Source organism: Macaca thibetana, chromosome X, assembly GCF_024542745.1.
Source record: "Macaca thibetana thibetana isolate TM-01 chromosome X, ASM2454274v1, whole genome shotgun sequence".
Classification (NCBI taxonomy): domain Eukaryota; kingdom Metazoa; phylum Chordata; class Mammalia; order Primates; family Cercopithecidae; genus Macaca; species Macaca thibetana.
This window is the reverse complement of record NC_065598.1, coordinates 52,728,615-52,752,570: the sequence shown is the minus strand read 5'-3', so window position 1 is coordinate 52,752,570 and position 23,956 is coordinate 52,728,615. Positions and strand designations below refer to the sequence as shown.

The 23,956-nt window shown below is 47.0% G+C and overlaps 2 protein-coding genes across 5 annotated transcripts in view; one reads left to right on the top strand and one right to left on the bottom strand.

Annotated features, from left to right (window-relative positions):
* Positions 1-23,956, top strand: part of IQSEC2 (IQ motif and Sec7 domain ArfGEF 2) — a 91,801-nt gene that overhangs the window by 4,483 nt on the left and 63,362 nt on the right. The gene's annotated exons all lie outside the window — the stretch shown is intronic.
* The window catches only part of TSR2 (TSR2 ribosome maturation factor), a 1,158,091-nt gene that overhangs the window by 1,122,498 nt on the left and 11,637 nt on the right, over positions 1-23,956 (bottom strand). The window contains exon 1 of one of the 3 annotated variants that reach the window (XM_050777066.1): positions 8,089-8,092. The exons of the other annotated variants lie outside the window; for them this stretch is intronic. The gene's annotated coding sequence lies outside the window, so the exon portion shown is untranslated. Of the gene's footprint in view, positions 1-8,088; positions 8,093-23,956 lie in introns of those variants that run through there. 3 annotated transcript variants of the gene reach the window in all.

Below are 23,956 nucleotides of genomic sequence, written 5' to 3'. Positions count from 1 at the left end.
TTACATTTGGAGATAGCAACTAGAGGGGCTGGCCTGGTGGTGTTTTTTGTTTTGTTTTTTTTTTTTGGTTTTTGGTTTTGGTTTGTTTTTGGGACAGGGTCTTGCTCTGTCACTCAGGCTGGAGTGCAGTGTTGCAAACATAGCTCACTTAAGTGAGCTCAGGAGTTCGAGGCTGCAGTGAGCAATTATTGCAAAAAAGAACACCAGGCTGGCCCTTCTGGTTGCTATCCCCCCAAATTTTTCAAGCAGAGACGGGGTCTCTCTGTGTTGCCCAGACTGTTCTCAAACTCCTGGGCTCAAGTGATCCTCCCTCCTTGGCATCCCAAAGCGCTGAGCCACCAAGCCCGGCCCAACGTGGTATTCTTGACAGCTAGGGCAATGTATGGCCTACCACATGCTGTCCTCTGCTTGCAGTGGGATGTCAACATGCTCCCCGCGGGGCTAAGGCCACTGAGAGACAGCACATGAGACAGCGAGCCCAGGGAGAGGCTCAGGGGAAGTCTCTCCTTTGGGGTCTTGGGTACTTTTCCCGGGGGGTGTCTCTGCTTCCCAGGAGGGAAAACCATTTATCTTCCCTCCCACTGTGTTGTGAGCATTATCTTCATGTGGGAGGAAATGGTAATGTTGAATTTAATGAGAATGAGAGTCTTGCTTCTCTATCTAGATCTGGGGCAAGAATGGGGTTGTTATCATCTACAAACATTTCTTGGCTGTGTGCACAGTGCAGGAGGGGCCACCAGGCTGAGCAAACACCGCGCTCTTAGTGCTTGCAGAACCCCTGCTCCCCTCCGTCCAGGGAGACAGGGTTGCAGGCCTAACCATGCCATAGAGACAGTGCTCAGGACAAAATGAGTGGCAACGGTGGTGAGGAGTGGAAGTTCTCAGAGGAAGGAGGGATCAGGGCAGGCCAGGCCGCTGGTTGAGTACCTGGGTGGCAGGTGAGGGATGAGGGGTATGGAAGGAATGTGAGTGGTCCCTTCATGGAGGTGGCTGCCAGGAGGAAGACGTCAGACCAGACTTGCTGCCTGCCCTTTCCTCATCTGTCCCACCCCTGCCTACTGTGGTCTCTGAATTTGCTGGGAGCAGAATAAAGGCCTGGAGCATGGGGAAGAGGCCACACGTGTACCGAGTGAGTCTCAGCCTTCTGCCAGGCCCCACGCTATGTGGCTTTATGTAATAATAGCTAACATTTTTTCACTGCTCTTACTGTGTGCTAAGCACTATTTGTTCTAAGCGCTTTCCATGTATTAATTCATTCAGTCTCCACATGAATCCTCTCATGTAGATATTGTTATTAACTCCATTTTACAGATGAGGAAACTGAGGTCCAGAAAGGTTGGATAGCATACCCAGGATCACTCAATGAATAAATGGCAGAACTGTGAAGGAGCTGGAGGAGCCCAGGGAGTTGGGCTGCAGGGTCTGCAGTGTTCTAACCCACCCTGGAGCACTACTTCTTGTCTCATTTGCACAGAGCCCCTGCCAGATGGGTGTGTTTGTTCGATTGTTTGTTTTATGGAGTTTCGCTCCTGTCGCCCAGGCTGAAGTGCAGTGGCATGCTCTCAGCTCACTGCAACCTCCGCCTCCCGGGCTCAAGCAATTCTAGTGCCTCAGCTTCCCGAGTAGCTGGGACTACAAGCACGTGCCACCACCCCCGACTAATTTTTGTATTTTTAGTAGAGATGGGGTTTCACCATGTTGGTCAGGCTGGTCTTGAATTCCTGACCTCAGGTGATCCGCCTCTGCCTCCCAAAGTGCTGGGATTACAGGCATGAACCACCGCGCCCGGCCTATTATCTTCATTTTTTCAGACAAGGAAACAAGGATCAGAGAGGTACAGTGACCTGCCCAAGGTTATTCAGGCAGATGGAGCCCAGAACTGTCTGGCTTCCAAGTCTATGGTACACCACTGCCTCCCGCAGGCAGGCTTTAAAGGCACCAGAGCTGCTCCAGGTGTGTGGCTCTAGCTTCCTCCAGCAGAGCTCCCAGGACCGCTGCTCTAGGCAGGCTCCCTCTCACCATCACCCCCTGAATTTTGGCCATGGTCTCCTAGTAGATTGCCCCTGCTGCTCTCACTCCATCAAGCCTCTGATGAGGTGCAGCCAGACCATGTTCTGCGGTCCAGCTCTAGTAGTTTCACTCTCTCTTTGGCCCGAAAACTCCTCTGCCTGCCCTGCAATGTCTTCTTAGGATCTGTCCCCAGTCTGCCTTTTTCCTCTCATCTTTTTACAGACTGCGCTTCAGCCAGGCTGACCCGTGTGTCCCCCTGGTTAGCCCGCTCAGGCCTTCTGCTAGCCTCTAAGTCTTTGCTCATGTTGTTCCCTTCTCTTGGGCTGCTGTACCCAGTTCCCAGGCTGGACTCAGCTGTTACCTCTTCTGTCTGTTTGCTGGTGTCTCTGATGGTTGGTCTATCCTTGACCCTCTCAGTGAACACTCTGCCCCTTTTTATTCCTTCATGGTTGTTTACGTCTCATGTCCCCTCTGTTAGACCGAGAGCCCCTTCAGATTTACATTTAACTGACATACATTGAGTGCATTTTGTGTGTCAGGTTCTGTGTTACATGCTGCGGGCATGCGTGAAGGAGCTATAAGCTTGGAAACACGTAGCACAGCACATAGTAGCTGCTTAATAAATACTGAGTAGACAAATGAATGTCTGATTGAGTCCTGCTGAACTAATGGTCAAAGGTACCTAATATTTTCTTCCTTCCAGGACTCCTGTAGTAGGAAATGACAACTTCAGAATTCTCTTGGGGTAGGCACAGTAGCTCCCAGCACTTTGGGAGGTCAAGGCGGGAGGATCACTTGTGCCGGGGAGGTTGAGGTTACAGTGAACTATGATTGTGCCACTGCACACCAGCCTGGGCAACAAATCGAGATCCCGTCTCTAAGGAAAAAGAAATTCTTTTGGCTTTTCTTTGGCTTTTTTCTCATGCTCCCTGGAGCCATTTTGGCCTTTGCTGTCTCTTCTCATGCTCACCAGCCTTCCGATTCATAGAATGTCAAGATAGCAGACTTGGATGAGACTTTGGAGACATTTAGACCAATCTGCTGTTCATTATCTCTCCCTATCATGTCAGGCTGTGGTCCTGACCCTCGATGCCAAGTCTTCTGTTCTGAAAGGAGCAAAGAGGCCTGCACAGGACCTGTGTGCAGTTCACTCAGCCCAGTGGGAAGTTGCTTATTTATCCATCAGACCTTTCTTGAGCTCAGACCCTGAGCTGGACATGGTATCTCAGGGTTGACGTAAGACTTGGCCCCTCTGCCTCACTCACTGCGGTGTTCCCTGGCAGGATCATAAACATTGGTCATGGGGAAGAATGCTTAGTAAGTGACTTACTTCCTCTTTTGGGGAAGCTCGTTTAGGGCAACATAATTTGCCAGTTACTACAGCTTCCTCATGGTATTTGGTTTCTCTCCAAGCCTGCCTGTTGGAAGCATTTACACGGGGAAGCCCATTCCCCAGTGCTTAGTAGTTGAAGCTCTCTGGGACCTTAGCATTCAGAGAAAGCATGGTGCCATGGAAGGACTTTGTGTGACTCTAGGCAAATCACTTTCAGAGCTTCAGTTTTCTCAAGTAGTAAATAGGAATAAAACTGTATTTTCTGATGCATGAGATTCATGTTGCCAGCCCCCTACCCCCCTCAAAAAATTGTATCAGAAAATTTCCTGGCTGTCTGGCATACCGTACATCAAAGTCCTGATCAGGCTGGGAAGCTGAGAATGGAAAATAATACATGAGACTGCCCTGCCCCCTAGAGGCGGAATGTGGCAAACACACAACAGTGCAAAGACCGATGCATCGCATCCCTTTCAAAACAGAGATGACAAGCCAGAGCTACACGGCTGATCAGGATTATTCCTCTAACATTTTAGATGTAAATGTATCACTGTCATCACCTGATAGGTACCGTTTCACTAGTGTTTCACTAGTGCATTTCTTTGGAGCGATGTGATTTTTATACCTTTTTAAAGGAGTGATATGACTGCATATCCAGGCCCTGTGATTTCCTACTGGATTCCAGGATACAGCATACTGCATTCACCTGAATAAAACTGACATTTGCCTTCATATAACCACTTTAGAATTATTGTCATTAGATCTGTAATGAAAAGTACCTGACTTGGCCCTTCCCCCACATTTTCTTATAAATCTGGGAGGCATCTCACACAACTGTATATCTGATATGCCAGCCAATTCATAAACAACCCATCTCATTGTGATTGTTGTGAAAATTAAATAAGATGACGTAGGTGAAGCACTGAGCACACAGTATGTGTTTACTCAGCGATAGTCATTATTATTAATAGTAACTCTGTAAAGCTCTGTGCTGTGGGAGGACAGGAGGAGAAGCCATGTGGCAGCTCACCACATTTCAGAGAGAGAGGTCAGTCCAGTGAATATTGCATGCCAGGATGTGCCATGCCTTGTGCCATCACAGGCAGAGAATTCCATGATTAGTATCATATAGTTCCTGGTTTCGAGGTGCTCATAATTGGGTGGAGAAGGTGGTGGTGGAAATAGATGATTGCAGTGTGCTATCCAGTGTGTTATGCCAGAGGGGAGCACAGGGGGCCACAGGTGCTCAAAGGAGGGACATCACCCCGGACTGTCAGGGAAGGCTTACTGGAGGAGGTGATACCTGAGCTGAGGCTTGGAGGATGAGTTGGAGTTAGGTAGGTGAAGAAGGACAGCATGTGGGTTGGTGGGAATTGGGGGCAAAAGGGAGGTGAAGGCAGAGGGGCCAGCATGAGCAAACACACAGAGGTATGGGCCCAGCAGGATATATGTATGGGGAGGTTTTTTCTTTTTCTTTTTTTTTTGTATGAGTTCAATACAAACTAGAGCACAAACAGGGAGGCTCAGAGGGGAGTCTGGAGGGTTGGTCAGCTCACATCATGAGGACACTTCACTAGCAGCGTCAAGAGCTTTCTGCTGTTTTGTTTTTGTTTTTGTTTTGTTTTTATTTTTGTTTTTTTTGAGATAGAGTTTTGCTCTTTCGCCCAGACTGGAGTGAAGTGGCGCGATCTCAGCTCACTGCAACCTCTTCCCCACCCCAGGTTCAAGCAATTCTCCTGCCTCAGCCTCCCGAGTACCTGGGACTACAGGCGTGCGCCACCACGCCTGGCTAATTTTTGTATTTTTAGTAGAGACAGGGTTTTGCCATGTTGGCCAGGCTGGTCTCAAACTCATGACCTCAGGTGAGCCACCCGCCTCGGCCTCCCAAAGTACTAGGGTTACAGGCATGAGCCACCATGCCTGGCCAAGTAACATTTTAAACTGGGGGAGAGGTGCCTATTGTGTGGTGTGGGAGAACATGTCAAGAGCCACATTTTGGAGAGATCCCTCTAGAGGACAGTTTGGAAGGTAGATTGGAGGGTATCCGCGGAGGAGGCTGGTGCAGCAGTCTAGATGAGAGATGATCAGGCCTGCGCTTGGGCAGTGGGAGTAGAGATAATCTATGTGGGGAGAAAGATGATGATAGTGGGGGAGCGCAGCCTGCTATGGAAGCTCAGAGGAGTGGCAGCGTTCATGACCAGTAGGGTTTTAGTAATACCAGCACAGAAATCAAGAAACTACAAGTTGGAAGGACTCTGACAAATCATCCAACCGAAGCTGTTCATTTTACAGATGAGAAGACTGAGGCCCAGAGAGAGAAAGGACTTGTATAAGGCCAGTCAGGGTGTGAGCAGAAAAGAGAACGCTGATTAGAAGAGTCACCCTAGTATGAATGCCAGCATTCAGAGCATCTTTCTTTTTTTTTTTTTTTGAGATAGAGTCTCTCGTTCTGTCGCCCAGGCTGGAGTGCAATGGTGTGATCTCGGCTCACTGCAACCTCCCCCTCCTGGGTTCAAGGGATTCTCCTGCCTCAGCCTCCCGAGTAGCTGGGATTACAGGGGTGCACCACCACACCCAGCTAATTTTGTATTTTTAGTAGAGACAGGGTTTCTCCATGTTGGTCAGGCTGGTCTTGAACTCCCGACCTCAGGTGATCTGCCCACCTCGGCCTCCCAAAATGTTGGGATTACAGGCATGAGTCACTGCGCCCGGTGCATCTTTTCTTAAATGTGCTGTTTCGGCCAGGTGCGGTGGCTCACACCTGTAATCCCAGCACTTTGGGAGGCTGAGGCAGGTGAATCATAAGGTCAGGATTTCGAGACCAGCCTGGCCAACGCAGTGAAACCCTGTCTGTACTAAAAATATAAAAAATTAGCTGGGTGTAGTAGGGGGCACCTGTATCCCAGCTACTTGGGAGGCTGAGGCAGGAGAATCGCTTGAACCCGGGAGGCGGAGGTTGCAGTGAGCCGAAATCTCACCACTACATTCCAGCCCGGGTGACAGTGTGAGACCCTGTCTCAAAATAAAATAAAATAAAATAAAATAAAATAAAATAAAATAAAATAAAATAAAATAAAATAAATAAAATAAAATAAGCTGTTTTCTGCCTTGAAATCCCATGAAAGTTGCAGGGATTATCATATTTATGTCCCACAGATGAGAAAACTGCGGTCAAAAGGAAGCTAGGCAACTTGTTAGGGAGAAAGTGATGAAGGGGCATCACCTAAAGGACTCTTGCTTTGATGGCAGACAGACCCGCTGCTCTGTTCCAACCTCTCTGAAATCAAATCTAGAATCATGGCTGGGGAATGAACCCAAGGTTCTCTTTCTCCCCCTGGCTCAGGCCCAGCCTTCTTTCTGCTGTTTTTTGTCTTACATGGTTTCATTTGCTATAACTGAGGCAGCTCAGAGGCAGTTTCTGGCCTGACAGCCAGGTCTGTCATCCCTGTTTTTCTGTTTTTATGGAAGAGAGTGGACCTGTGTCTGTCTTTAGTATATCCCCATTACCTTGGGCGGGGCAGCTCTACCCCAGGTGTCTTTGTTTTGAGGCCCGATGATACTGATTCACAAAGAATGAGCTTTGGAGACAGACAGACCTGGGTTTGAATCTATGTTCCACCCCAACACGTGGGATGGCCTCAGCTAGGTCATTTTACCTTTTCTGAATTTTAGTTTTTCTGTAAAATGGGATAACAATGCCTATTTCTCAAGTTTTTTGTTTGTTTGTTTGTTTTGAAACAGGGTCTCTATCAGCCAGGCTGGAGAACAGTGGTGCGATCACAGCTCACTGCAACCTCGACATCCTGGGTTCAAGTGATCCTCCTACCTCAGCCTCCCAAGTAGCTTGGACCACAGACATGCACTACCATGACCAGCTATTTTTTTTGTAGAGACAGAGTCTTCCCATGTTGCCTGGGCTGGTCTTGAACTCTTAGGCTCAAGCAATCCTCCCACTTCGGCCTCCTAAAGTGTAGGGATTATAAGCATGAGCCACCGTGCCTGGCATATTTCTCAAGGTTAGCCAAGATAATTTGGATGGCATTCGCTGATACTGTAGGTGCTCCATAAATAGTCATTTTTCTTCTCTTTCATGAAATCTCCCATGGACAATGACTTAACGAATCAAAGCTTTGCTTCCCCTGAAAACTGGTATATTTCTTCCTTCCCAATGTGAAGCTGTCGTAGCTCATTGTCTCTTCCTTTTTGCCTCAGCCACCAGTTAATTTGAAGCATAGCTCTAGCATCTTTGTTGATTTCTTTTTCGGAGTTCTTATTTTCGAGTTCAATTTCTATTCTGTGTTATTGGAGTAAGCACCCTCAAATCTTTGTGACTCGAGCAGGTATAAGTAACTAATGGGTGTAAATAGTTGAATGAATGTAAGGCTGAAGAGGCTGGACTGGCGATGGTGGGATTTGAAGAGGACCAGAGGGTGGAGCAGGCCGGGGCAGCCGAGACAGTATCTGCATGGATGGTTGTGAGGAGCCAAGGGGTCAGTTAGGAGGGGCCAGCCCTTCACCCGCCTCTCTTACCTCCTGTTCTCAAAAGAAGCATAGATTGGAGAACAGGACCTCATGTCACCCAGAATCATCAGCCTCCCCATTTCATATTTACAGTGTGGAAGCCAGAGTTCTAAAGAAAGAGAAGGGCTTGTTTAGACAAATTAAATCAAAGCAATGCACATACACAGTTTTTGAAAGGCAAAATAGTACATAAGGACTCATGTAGTAAAAAGCTGATGTCTTCCTATCCCCTGCTTCTCAGCCCCAGATGCAACCACTTTTCCCATTTAGTTCTTCTGATGGTAACTTCATATCTCTAAATAACATGCTTGAATGGGTATTTCCTATTTATCAACTTTAAACATTATCTTGACTTTTTCCTACTATGACAAAATAATTTAGCTTATTTACAACAGCTGACTCTTTCTCAGCACTCCCTCCCAGTTGGTTTTTTTTGTTTTTTGTTTTTGTTTTTTTGTTTTTTTTTTTGAGACAGGGTCTCACTCAGTGGGCCAGGCTGGAGTACAGTGGTGTGATCATAGCTCACTATGACCTCAAACTCCTGAACTCAGGCAATCTTCCTGCCTCAGCCTCCTGAGTAGTTAGGACCACAGGTGCATGCCACTACACCTGACGAAGTTTTAATTTTTTTTTTTTTTTTTTTTTTAGAGACGGGTTCTCGCTATGTTGCCCAGTTAGGTCTCGAACTCCTAGGCTCAAGTGATCCTCATCCCTCGGCCTTCCAAAGTGCTGGGATTGCAGGGGTGAGCCACTGCGCCTGCCCCCTCCCAGATTTTGAGAGTTTTATTACTGTTTGGGCTCCTCTATTAGTTATTATTAAAACTATTTTAAACTGTGACTTCTTATTTCATCGGTTTTCCACAGCATCTCTTGACCATATATTTTGTAAGACATAGTTATTAGTGCCATCCTTCCCTCCGTCTCTCCTTCCCCTCTTCCACCTTCCAGTCTCTATGTTCTGTACTTGTGTATCTAGCAAGGTAGATTACATTTGCATTCTATTCTGTAAAAATAATTATATCTTCAATGCTTTATCCAGAGAGATTGATTATAAAAATTACCTGGCAGTACACTGTTTATGTGATTATGACTATGTCACTATCAGTCATCACAGGGCCAAATAGTGTACTGTAATTATACCTCATCACTCACAGTTACACAACCTTTGTACTCCCAGGACTGTTTCAAAACTTCATGCCAAAATATAATGTGAATACAGAAAAGTGCTCATATCAGAAGTGATATGACCATATCACAAGTGATATAGTTACTTTTTATAAACCGAACCCCTAGGTAACCAGCATTCCGAGCAAGGTCTGTTTTTTATTCACCCTGAGTGGTACTCAGGCAGCTCTTTCAGTTTGAAGGACTAAGTATCTTTTTTTTTTTTTTGAGATGGAGTCTCGCTCTGTCGCCCAGGCTGGAGGGCGGTGGCATGATCTTGGCTCACTGCAACCTCTGCCTCCCGGGTTCAAGTGATTCTCCCATTTCAGCCTCTCTAGTAGCTGGGACTACAGGTGCCCACCACTATGCCTGGCTAATTTTTGTATTTTTAGTAGAGGTGAAGTTTCGAACTCCTGACTTCAGGTGATCCACCCACCTCAGCCTCCCAAAGTGCTGGGATTATAAGCGCGAGCCACCGTGCCTGGCCTTTTTTTTTTTTTTTTTTTTTTTTTTAAAGACAGGGCCTCACTCCGTTGCACAGGTTCGAGTGCAGTGGCTCAACCTCCACCTGCTGGATTCAAGTGATTCTCCTGCCTCAGCCTCCTGAGTAGCTGGAATTACAGGTGTGTGCTACCACGCCCAGCTAATTTGTATTTTTAGTAGAGATGGGGTTTCACCATGTTGGCCAGGTTAGTCTGGAACCCCAGACCTCAAGTGACCTGCCCACCTTGGCCTCCCAAAGTGCTGGGATTACAGGCGTGAGCCACCATACCTGGCCCTCTCCTTATGTTATTTCTTTGATCATTCCCTTCCCTTAATTTGCTCTGTTTTCTTGTTTGGGAATGTCCGTTAGTTGGGTGTTGAACTTTCTGTAGGCTGTTGATCCGGTAAGCTGCTTACCTTTTCTCTCATACTTTCTATTTTATGGTATGTGAATAAGTTAATAGAAAGTCTGACTGAGCCAGGCATGGTGGCTCATGCCTGTAATCCCAGCACTTTGGGAGGCTGAGGCAGGAGGATCACTTGAGCCCAGAAGTTCGAGACCAGCCTGGGCAATATGATGACATGATGAAACCCTGTCTCTACAAAAAAAAAAAAAAAAAAAAAAAGAAAGAAAGAAAGAAAAAATCTGACTGAGCGGTGAGCTGCCTGCGTATCCAGGCTTGCTTGTCTACTCACTGGCTTCATTTTGGTGAGCTGGCAGGGAGTTGGTTGTTATAATGCCCAAAGACCAGAATGAATAGCACTTTATTTTGGGGGCACCAACATGCCACTAGGTGTCTTGACTCATCCCAGATAGTTTAATTCCTTTAGCAAGCAGCCCTCTGATACTTTGCCTAGGGGTGAATGCCAGGCGGCCTGTGTTCTAGGTCTCAGGGTTGGGGTGGCAGGGAAGGAAGGATGTCGTATACTTACCTTCCATTTATCCCTGTGTCCAGTGCCCTGGTTCCTCCTACCCTCTCTTGCGGCTAGCATCTCCAAGTCTGGAGTCTCTCTGGGCCTCTGCTGGCCTGACTGTCTCCCTCCTCAGCTGCAAGCCCCTAAGTGGTGTTCCTGGATCTCCCTCAACTGTGAACACGCTGCTGTTTGTTTTTTGCTTCCAGAAATTTGTTGGAATCTCTCACCCACTGATCTCACCCTCTCCCATCCTCCTCCCTGTTACGAGTTCATACTTTATTTTATTCCTTCATTTTCATTATGGTGGGATCCTGGGAGAGAAAGGAGATAAACATTTATGCCCTTGAGGTGGAAACTAAGGCGAAAGCTACTTTAAAAAATGATTGTTTTGCTTTTTCAACCCAGACTGAAACGGGAAACTGTTAGTAGGCCCCCCACATAGCCAAGTCTGGATGACCTCATTTGGGCCTGTGTTGCTTCTGGCCCCAGCCCTTATCATAAGCATTCCTCCAGTGGCCTCCAGAGCACCCCTTCCCTCAACCTCTCCTGCCTAGACCATGGAGTCAAGCGAGCCCTCAGTCGAGGAACCGGACACCTGGGTTCTGATCCCAATCCTGCCCCTGCCTCCCTCTGGACCCCTGGGCCAGCCCCTCCACCTCTCTGGGTGCCCTCTCTGTGGCTTGAGAGGCTCTCCGTCTGCTATGAGCTGGGCTTTGCCGGGATTGGCTGGGTGCTTGGAGGGCAGCCCAGCCTCTTTGTCCAGGCGATGGGAGCAAGTGGGCCAGAGATGGGCCCCAAGCGCTCAGGAGGGGGCTTGGAGGCTGAACTGAGGCTTCTGCAACAGCGGGCTGTGCTAGCTGCTCCCCCTTCTGCCCACTCTTTCCCATCATGGCTGACCCTCTATCCCTCTGCCTCCAGCAGAGGGAGGAAAGAAGGTAAGGCTAGAGAGCTAGTTCTGTTTTCCTTTGCTTCTTCTCTGTCTCTCTCATTGTAGTACCGAGCTAATCTGTGCTACAATGCCTGTGCCTAACCCCACCTTCCTTTTTTGGTGTTCCCCCTTTCCGTCCTTGAATGATTGTCTCTTCTAGAAGCGCTACTTGAGTGTTCGTAGGGTGGGGGCTTGGGCTGCACTGTGTGGTGGGGAGACAGGAGACAGATGAGGGAGAGGGGCCAAGCTTGTAGGCTGGGATGGGAGATGAAGTGCCACTTGGCTCTGGGATGACAGAAGGAAGCAGCAGCTGTAGCAGTTAAAAGCATTGGTTTTGGAATCAGACAAACCTAGACTTGAATCTCGGCTCCACTACTTATTAGCTGTGTGAGTCTGGGTAAGTCACATTGCTCCTCCGTACCTCAGTGACTGCATCCATACAATGGGAAGAACTACTTTGCACAACAGTTATGAAGATTGTGCAAAGTAGTAGGTACAACTGTGGACCATTGTAGGTGCAACTAAATAGTAACTTTATGGCTGGGCATGGTGGCTTATGTCTGTACTCCCGGCACTTTGGGAGGCCGAGGCAGGATTGCTTGAGGCCAGGAGTTTAAGACCAGCCTGGGCAGCATAGCAAGACCCCATCTCTACAAAAAAATGAAAAAATTAACTGGGCATGGTGGTATATGCCTGTAGTCTTAGCTACTCAGGAGACTGAGAGCAGAAGATTGTTTGAGCCCAGAAGTTCAAGGATGTAGTGAACTATGATCATGCCATGGCACTCCAGCCTGGGTGACAGAGTGAGACCCTGTCTAAAAAAATAAATAGGGTGGGTCATCCTTGTAATCCTAGCACTTTGGGAGGCTGAGGCAGGTGGATCACTTGAGGCCAGGAGTTCGAGACCAGCCTGGCCAATATGGTGATTCTCCATCTCTACTAAAAATACAAAAATTAGCTAGACATGGTGGTGCACACCTGTAATCCCAGCTACTCGGGAGGCTGGGGCACGAGAATCACTTGAACCTGGGAGACAGAGGTTGCAGTGAGCCGAGATTGCGCCACTGTACTCCAGCCTGGGTGACAGAGTGAGACTCTGTCTCAAAAAATAAAAAATAAGAAAAATAAATAAATAGTAACTTTATGATTATTTGGATTATTATAAGGCAGAATATGCTAAGGCCCAAATAAAGTCTGCTTGTTACTTTATTATGATTATATAACATATAGTATTTGCTTATGATTGAAAGGAGCATGAGGTTAGAGAAGGTATTCTCTAAGAAGGCAGCTTTTGACCTCACCACTCCTTGGATCAAGCCTCCCAGGGGCTCCCTGGCAACTACAGAATGAGGCTCACGCTGTGCTGCCTGGTATTCGAGGCTCTCTTGGTTGTAATCTCTGCCTTTCTTCTCTTCAAAATGTAAATGTGAAGTGATACTTGTCTCTTTATTTCCTGAAAAAGACATTTTAAAAGTGATAGACAAATATTTCATTTGAAGTATATAGCAATCTTCCTCATCATTGTCATCATCATCAACATCATTTTTATCATCCCAGAACCTGTACAGTGAGTTGTGTTAAACAAGGACTATAGGAACAAAAATCACCCGCAAAAGGATAGCCAGCCACTGAAACCACCATGGCCTTCATTTTGCCGTTTACCTCCATCTTTGCTTTCAAGATTGTTTGTCTCCATTACTAAAAGTGATTCCAGTATCTGACAAGCTTTCTGATTTGTCCTATGGTTCTATTTCTTCTTTTTAAATAATCTTCATGAGACTTTCTTGCGTAACACCATTACCTCATCCACCTGTTCTCTATACTTTTTGTCATTACCTCATCCACCTGTTCTCTATATTTTTTGTCATTTCTGGGTCTGATTCTTGACTTCCTTAGAAAGGAGTTTTCCTCTCTACCTGAATCATCTTTCTTTTTTTTTTTTTTGGAGACGGAGTCTCACTCTGTTGCCTGGTGGAGTGCAGTGGTGCAATCTCGGCTCACTGCAACCTCCGCCTCCCAGATTCAAGCAGTTCTCTGCCTTAGCCTCCCAAGTAGCTGGGACTACAAGCATCTGCCATCATGCCCAGCTATTTTTTTTTGTATTTTTAGTAGAGATGGGGTTTCACCATCTTGGTCAGGCTGGTCTTCAACTCCTGACCTTGTGATCCACCCGCCTCGGCCTCCCAAAGTGCTGGGATTACAGGCGTGAACCACTGCGCCTGGCTACCTGAATTGGCTACCTGAATCATCTTTCAAAAGGTTTTCACTTTCACTTTTTTTTTGTTTAGACGGAGTTTCGCTCTTTCACCCAGGCCGGAGTCAAGTGGCACGATCTGGGCTCACTGCAACCTCTGCCCCCCAGGTTCAAGTGATTCTCCTGCCTCAGCCTCCTGAGTAGCTGGGATTATAGGCGCCCACCATCATGCCTGGCTAATTTTTGTATTTGTAGTAGAGATGGGGTTTCACCATGTTGGCCAGGCTGGTCTCCAACCCCTGACCTCAGGCAATTCACCCGCCTCGGCCTCCCAAAGAGCTAGGATTACAGGCGTGAACCACTGTGCCCGGCCTACTTTCACTTTTTACATTGTCATGATTTAGGTGTCACCTGAACTTGGGAATCATCTTTACCTCCCCCTAGTGCTTTTCTCCTTCCTCGCTGTCACAAGTAGGTCTTTGTGCCACTTGTGGTTTAGGGAAGTGCTTGCATGCTCCTTTGGGTAAGGCTACAGCTCCACTCATTCCTCAAGCCACTCTGTTTCCTTCCTAACCCTACACTCAAGTTGTACTGAACTATGTAGAGTTTCCTAAGCATGTCAGGCTTCTTTATGCTTCCATGCCTTTATTCTGACTGTTCCTATGGCTGAATGCCTTTTTTTTTTTTTTTTTTTGACAGAGTCTCACTGTGTTGCCCAGGCTGGAGTGCAATGGTGTGATCATGGCTCACTGCAGCCTCTACCTCCAGGGCTCAAGTGATCCTCCCACTCCAGCCTCCCGAGTAGCTGGGACCACAGGCATGGGCCACCACACCTGGCTAATTTTTTGGTTGTTTGTAGGGACAGGGTCTCCCTATGTTGTCCAGGCTTGTCTCAAACTCTTGGGCTGAGGCAGTCTTCCCGCCTCAGCCTCCTGAGTAGCTGAGACTATAGGTATACACCATCATGCCCGCCTAATGTTTGTATTTTTGTAGAGACAGAGTTTTGCTATGTTGCCCAGGCTGGTCTCAACCTGGGCTCAAGCAATCCTCTCACTTTAACCTCTCGAGTAGCTGGGACTATAGGCACACACTAATATGCCTGGCTAATTCTTATTTCATTGTAGAGACGGAGTCTCCCTGTGATCCCCAAGCTGGTCTTAAACTCCTGGGCTCAAGCAGTCCTCCTGCCTTGGCCTCCTAAAGTGCTGGGATTACAGACATGAGCCACCATGCCTGGCCCCAAATGCCTTTTTACCCTCGTCTTCATGGCAGATAACTAGTTAACTGGTTCTTCTTCTTCTTCTTCTTCTTTTTTTTTTTTTTTTTTTTTTTTTGACACAGGGTTGTGCTCTGTTGCCCAGGCTGGAGTGCAGTGGCGTGATCATAGCTCGCTGAAGCCTCAAATTCCTGGGCTCAAGTGATCCTCCTGCCTCAGCCTGAGGAAGGCCTAGAAACTTATTTCTCTCTGTTGCTACCACACCTGGCTAACTATTCAAATTTGAAGGACATCTAAGTACCTCACACTGTTCCAGGCACTTGGAAACAGTGAGCAAAATAGACAAAACTTCTGCTCTGTGGAGCTGAGATTCTAGTGTATGGATGTCTGGGATGGGCGTGGAAAAGAAACAAATAAACCAGAAGACACATAATATGTCAAGTAGTGGTAAGTGCTATGGGGAAAAATAAAGCTGCACGAGCCTGGGGAGTGCAGAAGGCCCAGTCAACTCCACCACAGCCAGTGTTTGCACAACCATTATTAAGCAGCATTTTCTCATTTAAGCATTTTCCAATGTTATCACGTATTCTTTATAACCATAATCCTCCCAACAGCCCTATCATATTAGTGCTATTATTATCTCCATTACATTGATGAAGAAACTGAAACTTAGGGTCGTAAATTGCATAGCTAGGAGAGGCAGAGCTGAGACCCAAATCCAGGCCTGTCTGACCTAAAGCCTGGACTCATAACTACTGTCATTCTACAAACCTCAACACAATTCTCTGAAGTCAGAATTATTATGCCTATTTTATAATTGGGGAAACTGAGTTCAGAGAGGAGAATGGATTCATCCATGGGTTGCACAGCAAATGAATGGATTTGAACCCAGATCTGTGAAGGCTAGGGCCTTCTACAAACCCTGAGGCCTAAGGCTCTATAGACTTACCTGCTTCTACATTTCTAGGGCCCAAGCAAGTTATCAATAGAAGCCCTTGACCCTCCACGCTTCTCTTCCCTCCCATAGTTCATATGGAGCCTTGAGATATGTAGATACCCCAGCCAACATGTCCAAGCCCTGTCTGTCTCCCCTTCCCCTTAGGCCACTCCTTGGGCCTAACAGATGGACCTGGGTAATAAGACCATGCAATTCCCGAAAGTAAGCCCAAGAAATTTAGGCAAGAAATTCTGAGGTCCTTGGTGCTTGAAGTGCAGCCTAGAAGGGACAGGGCCAAAGATCCTGATGGGTCCTGATGGCATTACAGACATTTTGCCTGATGGAGAGTGGCCCCTAAAGTGTGGGCCCCAGTGTAGGGCCTTCTGTTTATCAGTACAACCCATGAGATTGTGATTCGTAATAGGCTGGCCTCCAAGATCCTCCTCCTTTGACTTCCTAAGCTAGGTCCTGCTTTGCAGGGAAGGGAACAAGGGGTGTTCTGCGGGCCTGGGCCTTCAGAGGCTCTGGCTGGTGAAGAATGGAGCTCTCCCAGCAAGCCCTGGTGGACATGTGCACTGATTCTTATGCCCCCCACTTCACAGTATTTTGTTCCCAGTACTCTCAGGCTACTTAACCAATTTAATTTCTTAGTAGCTTTTTGAACATTATACTTTCAATGCATTTTTAAATTAGGAAATTTAGAAAAACTAGGAAAAGTAGAGGAGAAAAACATTACACATAATTACAGCACCCAGAGGCAACCACTCTGAGCATCTGGTGTATTGCCCTTGTTCTCTGCATTTTTTTCATGTAGTTGAAATGATTTTACACATACAGTTTTTTTTCTTGATTTTTCCATTTGAGCATTTCCCCATGTCATTGCATATTCTTCATAGCCATCATTTTTAGTGGCAACTGATATACCACAATGGACTTCATCATCCTCTTAATGTAGGGTGTTGCCGGGCGCGGTGGCTCACGCCTGTAATCCCAGCACTTTGGGAGGCCGAGGTGGGCGGATCACAAGGTCAGGAGATCGAGACCACAGTGAAACCCCGTCTCTACTAAAAATACCAAAAATTAGCCGGGCGCGGTGGCGGGCGCCTGTAGTCCCAGCTACTCAGGAGGCTGAGGCAGGAGAATGGTGTGAACCCGGGAGGCGGAGCTTGCAATGAGCCGAGATCGTGCCACTGCACTCTAGCCTGAGGGACAAAGCGAGACTCCCTCTCAAAAAATAAAAATAAAAAAATAAAAATGTAGGGTGTAGAAGCTGTGCCCATTTTTTTTCACTGATTTAAATCATGCTGCGATAGGCTTCCTTGCACACACAGCATCAAAGGAACTTATATCTTTTAGGGAACTGATCTTATATAGGGACAATTGTATTCAGCTTATTTCCCTTTCTAGATGGTCCCTCTAGCTAGGTCCAATTCATTTTTTTAGTCATTCATTTATTCATTAATTTCATCACCACATATTTACTCCATACACCTGGAAACCAGACTCTGAGATATGCGGGTCCAAGCAGGAATGAGGCGGAGCTCCTGACTACCATGAGCTCCCAGTCGCTGGGAGAGTTAGCCATGGAAATAGACAATTTCAGAATAGTTTGATCAGGGCTGTGATGGAGGCAAGAAAAGGATACTGTGGGAGAACAGAGGTGGGGCTCTTAACCCAGTCTAGGGATGTTAATATACGCTTCCTGGAGGAGGTGGTGCCTAAATGAGTCATGGAGGATGAATAGGAGTTGGCTGGAATAAGAAAGGGAGCTTCCTGTTAAACACAATGAGTTGGATAAACTTATTTCTCTCTGTTGCTTTCCCAAATCTCATTAAAATATGAAAAAAGGAATAAAAAAGGTAGAAACACATAAGGTCCGGGATGCTGACCAGAAGTAAACTATTCTAATCCCAGCAGTGCTCAGGATTGAGAGGTACTGAAGGTACATCCTCGGAAGGCAGGATGAAATATGGACCTGAGAATGGGAATGTTGAAAATCTTTTCTGTCTGGGCACAGTGGTTCATGCCTGTAATTCCCCCACCACTTTGGGAGGCCGAGGTGGGAGGATTGCTTGAGCTCAGGAGTTTGAGACCAGCCTGGGCAACATAGTAAAACCCTGTCTCAAACAAACAAACAAACAAACAAACAAACCAAAGATTGGCTGGGTGTGGTGGCATGTACCTGTGGTTCTAGCTACTCAGGAGGCTGAGGTGGGAGGATCGCCTGAGCCCAGGAGGTCAAGGCTGTGAGCTATGCTCACACCACTGCACCTAGTCTGGGCAACAGAGAGAGACCTTGTCTTTTTTTTTTTTTTTTTTTTTTGAGACGGAGTCTCGCTGTGTGGCCCAGGCTGGAGTGCAGTGGCCCGATCTTGGCTCACTGCAAGCTCCACCTCCCGGGTTCACGCCATTCTCCCGCCTCAGCCGCCGAGTAGCTGGGACTACAGGCGCCCGCCACCACGCCCGGCTAGTTTTTTGTATTTTTAGTAGAGACGGGGTTTCACCATGTTAGCCAGGATGGTCTCGATCTCCTGACCTCGTGATCCGCCCGTCTCGGCCTCCCAAAGTGCTGGGATTACAGGCTTGAGCCACCGCGCCCGGCCCGACCTTGTCTTAAAAAAAAAAAAAGTCTTGGTTTTTTGGTCCTTCCCCAACCCCATCCAGACAGTGAGTCCCCCACTCCCAGCTGCATCCCTGCCGATGGAGGTTGCTTCTTTGGAGAAACTGAAGTTAAGAGGCTTTGACTTGAAGTCACCAAGTACAGTGGAGGATGGGGTGAAACAGGCCTGCAGGCAAAGGAATCTGCAACCTAAAACAGTGGTACCCCAACTTCCTTCCACTTAAAACAGTGGGACTCCAACCTCCTTCCACTCCCCCACTTCTAGGACACCAAAGTCAGGTACACAGATGAGATCAAAGGATTGTTCTCTGGGAAAACTGAAAGGCCCCAGAAAAAAAGGCCTCCAAAAGCTGACACTTGGAAGTCTTCTAACAAAAGAACAGGCTTTCAGCCCAGTAATTCGATAGTGAAGCCCACCACCTGGCAAGCCCCACCTGCACACAGAGCTTCCAAGCAGCTTCGTAGTGTCATGGGAACTAATCAAGGATCACCAGCCAAGGACCCTTAAGATAGGTATATTTTATTTTAATGTAAACTAAACCTCAGTACACTGGGCCAGGCATGGTGGCTTCTGTCTGTAATCCCAGCACTTTGAGAGGGCTGAGGTGGGAGGATCACTTAAGCCCAGGAGTCTGAGACCAGCCTGGGCAACATAGCAAGGCCTTCTTGTCTCTAAACCAAAAAGAAAAAAAAAAAAAGAAAAAACCTCAGCATATGTTTTTAAAAACCCCAAGCTCTTGGTAGCCAGAGATGATCAGATAGTCCAAGGCTATTTGAGGAAAACCATCAACTTGGAAGACAGATTGAAAAAGCAAACAAACAAACATAAAAAAGGAACTTGGAAGGTAATGAAGGGAGGAGAAGAAACCTGGGACATTAAAAATAGTGAGAGCTAAAATAAAAATTTCAGCAGAAGGATTAGAAAATAAAAGGTGAGGAGATATCCTAGGAAGCAGAATAACAAGACAAAGGGACAACAGAAGAGAAAAGATGAGAAAATTGAAGGATCAATTGAGGAACTCCAACAGCCAACAATAGGAGTTCCAGAAATAGAGAATGGAGGGAACAGCAGGAAGGAAATTCTCAAAGACATAATACAAGAACATTTCCTAGAACTGAAGGAATGAAAACTCCTGCTGAGTACCCAGCAAGATAAATGATAAAAAGACCCATGCCAAGATATGCCACTGTGACATTTCAGAATACCAGGGATTAAAGGGAAGATCCTAAAAGCTTCCAGAGAAAAAACATCATATACAAAGAATCAAGAAAAGGAATTACGTTGGACTTATCAACAGCAACACTGGAAGCTAGGATATGATGGAGCAGTGTGCTCAGTATTCTGAGGGAAAAGAATTTCCAACCTAGAAGTCTATACTCAGTTGAATGATCAATCAAGTATGAGGGTATGTAAGATCTAAAGGTTTTTTTTTTTTTTTTTTTTGAGACGGAGTCTTGCTCTGTCGCCCAGGCTGGAGTGCAGTGGCGCAATCTCGGCTCACTGCAAGCTCCGCCTCCCGGGTTCACGCCATTCTCCTGCCTCAGCCTCCCGAGTAGCTGGGACTACAGGCGCCCGCCACCTCGCCCGGCTAGTTTTTTGTATTTTTTAGTAGAGACGGGGTTTCACCGTGTTAGCCAGGATGGTCTTGATCTTCTGACCTCGTGATCCGCCCGTCTCGGCCTCCCAAAGTGCTGGGATTACAGGCTTGAGCCACCGCGCCCGGCCCAGATCTAAAGGTTTTAAGTCCTATGCCTCCTTTCTCAGGAAGTCCTGGGGAATGTGCTCCAGCAAAATATGGGCATAAACTCTAAAAAAAAAAAAAAAAAAAAACCCACGGAATCTAGGAAACAGAAAGTTCAATGCAAAGGAGAGGTGAAGGGAATTCTTAGATGATGGAAAAGAGAGAGGGTCTTTTTTTTTTTTTTTTTTTTTTCCGAGATGGAGTCTCGCTCTGTCATCTGGTCTGGAGTACAGTGGCGCAATCTCGGCTCACTGCAACCTCCGCCTCCCAGGTTCAAGCTATTCTTCAGCTTCAGCCTCCCGAGTAGCTGGGATTACAGGCATTCGCCGCTGCGTCTGGCTAATTTTTGTATTTTTAGTAGAGACAGGGTTTCACCATGTTGGCCAGGCTAATCTCGAATCCCTGACCTCAGGTGATCTGCCCACCTCGGCCTCCCAAAGTGTTGGGATTACAGGCGTGAGCCACCACGCCTGGCCTGAGAGAGAGGTTCTTAGGGCAACATCTGGGCAGGCCTAGAGAGAAGCCAGCCTAGATTGCAGGAGGAAGGTGGGTGTTTTTAAGGGAAACAAGGAGTAGGATGGATTACCTGATATGTCAAAACATATTGAGAGGAGAATTGCGCTTCTGACAGTTTGGGGAGAATTGATCATTTGTATGAAGAGAACTAAGCTGACAAAAAAATAATGGACAGTAATCAGGCTGGGCACGGTGGCTCATGCCTATAATCCCAGCACTTTGGGAGGCTGAGGTAGGTGAATCTCTTGAGCCCAGGAGTTCGAGACCAGTCTGGGCAACATAGCGAAACCCCATCTCTACAAAAAATACAAAAATTCTCCAGGTGTGGTGATGCATGCCTGTAGTCCCATCTACTCGGGAGACTGAGGTGGGAGGGTCACTTGAGCCCAGGAAGTTGAGGCTGCAGTGAGCTGTGATCATGTTACTGCACTCCAGCCTGGGCAACAGGATGAGGACCTGTCTCAAAAAAGAAAAAATATAGACAGTAATCAATAGCAGGGAAAATAAAAAGTTGTACGGGAAAGGAAATGTAATCATAGTATGTCATATGATTAATCCATTATTAGTATCCATGCAATCATCATAATGTAGACCACCAGCCTAGGCAACATGATGAAACCCCATCTCTACAAAAAATACAAAAATTAGCCAGGCATGATGGTGCGTGCCTGCAATACCAGCTAATTGGGAGGCTGAGGTGGGAGATACTGCTTGACCCCAGGAGGCAGAGGTTGCAGTGAGCCGAGATCGTGCCACCGCACTCCATCCTGGGTGACAGAGCCAGACCCTGTCTCAAAAAAAAAAAAAATGTAGACCACCAATGTTGATTTAACCCAAACTTTGTGATATAACTCTGATGGTAGAATGAGAGGAGGGCACAGTTATTCAGTTGCAGGACAGTTGGAGTGAATGGAAGTGGTCACTGTACAGTCATGTGTGTCAAAACAGCATTTAGGCTGGGTACAGTGGCTCACGCCAGTAATCCCAGCACTTTGGGAGGCTGAGGCAGGATTGCTTGAGCCCAGGAGTTTGTGGCCACCTTGGCCAATATAGTGAGACCCCGTATCTATTTAAAAAAAATAAATAAACATGGTTGGGTGCGGTGGCTCATTCCTGTAATCCCAGCACTTTGGGAGGCTGAAGTGGGCAGATCACTTGAGGTCAGGAGTTCGAGACCAGCCTGGCCAACATGGGGAAGCCCTGTCTTTACAAAAAGATACAAAAATTAGCTGGGCATAGTGGCACATGCCTGTAATCCCAGCTACTCAGGAGGCTGAGGCAGGAGAATGGCTTGAACCCGGGAGGCAGAGGTTGCAGTGAGCCGAGATCATGCCATTGCACTCCAGCCTGGGCAACAGAGTGAGGCTCCATCTCAAAAAAAAAAAAAAAAAAAAAAAAAAAAAAAAAGTTCCTTTAGCAGTCAGTGTGAGAAAGGAGCTGCCCACAAAGACATTTGCAGTTCGGTGTAAGGTGATATTCAGGAGAGAAAGTGCAAGGCTGCTTTGGGGCTGGTTCTCAGCTTTTGGAGAGACCCGCATGATTTCTGGGCCAGGGCACCTGTCTCTTTTTCCTAAGGACACTCCTGGGAGGAGCCCTGTTCATAGTTGCCCTTCAAGTTTCATTCTTAAAAAAATCTACTTCTGGGCCAGGCATGGTGGCTCATGCCTGTAATCCCAGCATTTTGGGAAGCTGAGGTGGGCAGATCGCCTGAGGTCGGGAGTTCGAGACCAGCCTGACCAACATGGTGAAACCCCGTCTCTGCTAAAAATACAAAATTAGCTGGGCATGATGGCAGGCGCCTGTAATCCCAGCTACTCAGGAGGCTGAGGCAGGAGAATCGCTTGAACGCAGGAGGCAGAGGTTGCAGTGAGCCGAGATTGCACCACTGCACTCCAACCTGGTGACAGAGCGAGAGTCTGTCTCAAACAAAACAAAACAAAACAAAACAAAAAAATCTACTTCTGTTGATGTCCAGTCTCCTTTCTGTGGGAGACATGATCTTTTAGGCATGTTATTCAGACTCTCCTTGAGGACCAGTCTGTGATCATTGAAGTTACTCCACATATCTCATTTCTGATGCATTTTGTATTTATTTAATTAGTTTTGCTTTCAGGGACAACCTTCTTGATCTAATTTCAGGTTCCTGGGAAGAGGCACCATATTGTTCCCCAGTTACTGCTTATGGATGGCTTGGAGCATGGCAGGCAATCTAGTCAAGAGGCAAGGGCAGAAACTCCAACACAGCAGCTCCAGGGCCTCCGTTCTTTTCAGCCATTCTGCTCTGTCTTCCCCGTAAGTCCCCAAAAGGCTCAGGAACTTTCAATATTCTGCCGTTTATTCTCCCATCTTCCAAATTGCTTCTTATACCTGGAAGAAGCAACATTAAAGTCCCTGGTCAGATTACATGCCTGTTTTTGATTCAGAAAATATGGTTACTATCCTCAAAGCTCCAACAAGTTACTGTTTATTGGCTGTCACTACTGAGGATGGGAGTTGGCATATCCAAATCTCTTGAGAACCCTGGGGCCTAAGCTGCCTTTCATTAAGAGAAGTCTGGCCAGGCGCAGTGGTTCACGCCTGTAATCCCAGCACTTTGGGAGGCCGAGGCAGGTGGATCACTTGAAGTCAGGAGTTCGAGACCAGCCTGGCCAACATGGCGAAACCCTGTCTCTACTAAAAATACAAAAATTAGCAGAGCGTGGTGGTGGGCACCTGTAATCCCAGCTACTCAGGAGGCTGAGGCAAGAGAATCACTTGAACCTGGGAGGCGGAGGTTGCAGTGAGCCAAGATAGTGCCATTGCACTCCAGCCTGGGCGACAGAGCGAGGCTCTGTCTCTAAATAAATAAATAAATGGCTGTGGAGAATAGCAGGAGAAAGCGGTCTCCTTTACTGACATGGATTGATGAAGAGGGATCTAGTCCTTGGGTCTATTGCTTCTCCTTGCAGACAGCAGAATCTAGTTGATAAAAGAGATAAACTTTGGGATTCTGAAGAAATAGAATATTTTAAGACCTAAAGATTGCTTGGAACTCAACTAACACAGCCCCATCACTTTACAGGTGAAGAACCAAGGTCCAGAGGGAAATGAGATTTGTCCAAGTTCATACTGCCAATTAGGGAATGAGCCATAAAAGGACCTAGCATTCTTTCTACCAGTCTATACTGCCTCCCAAAAGAATGGTGGCCCAGCTTCATGACCACTGGGCAGGACATGAGCCTCTGAGGAGGTGTAGGATAGCACTGATGGTTGTTCTATACATAATGAATAATATGCTAAATGCATAAAGGGTGATGAACCCTGGGGTGAGCTGCACTCCCACATTGAGAGTCATATGATGCTGTGCACCCTCAAGCTAGTAAGAATCAGTCCATAGCGAG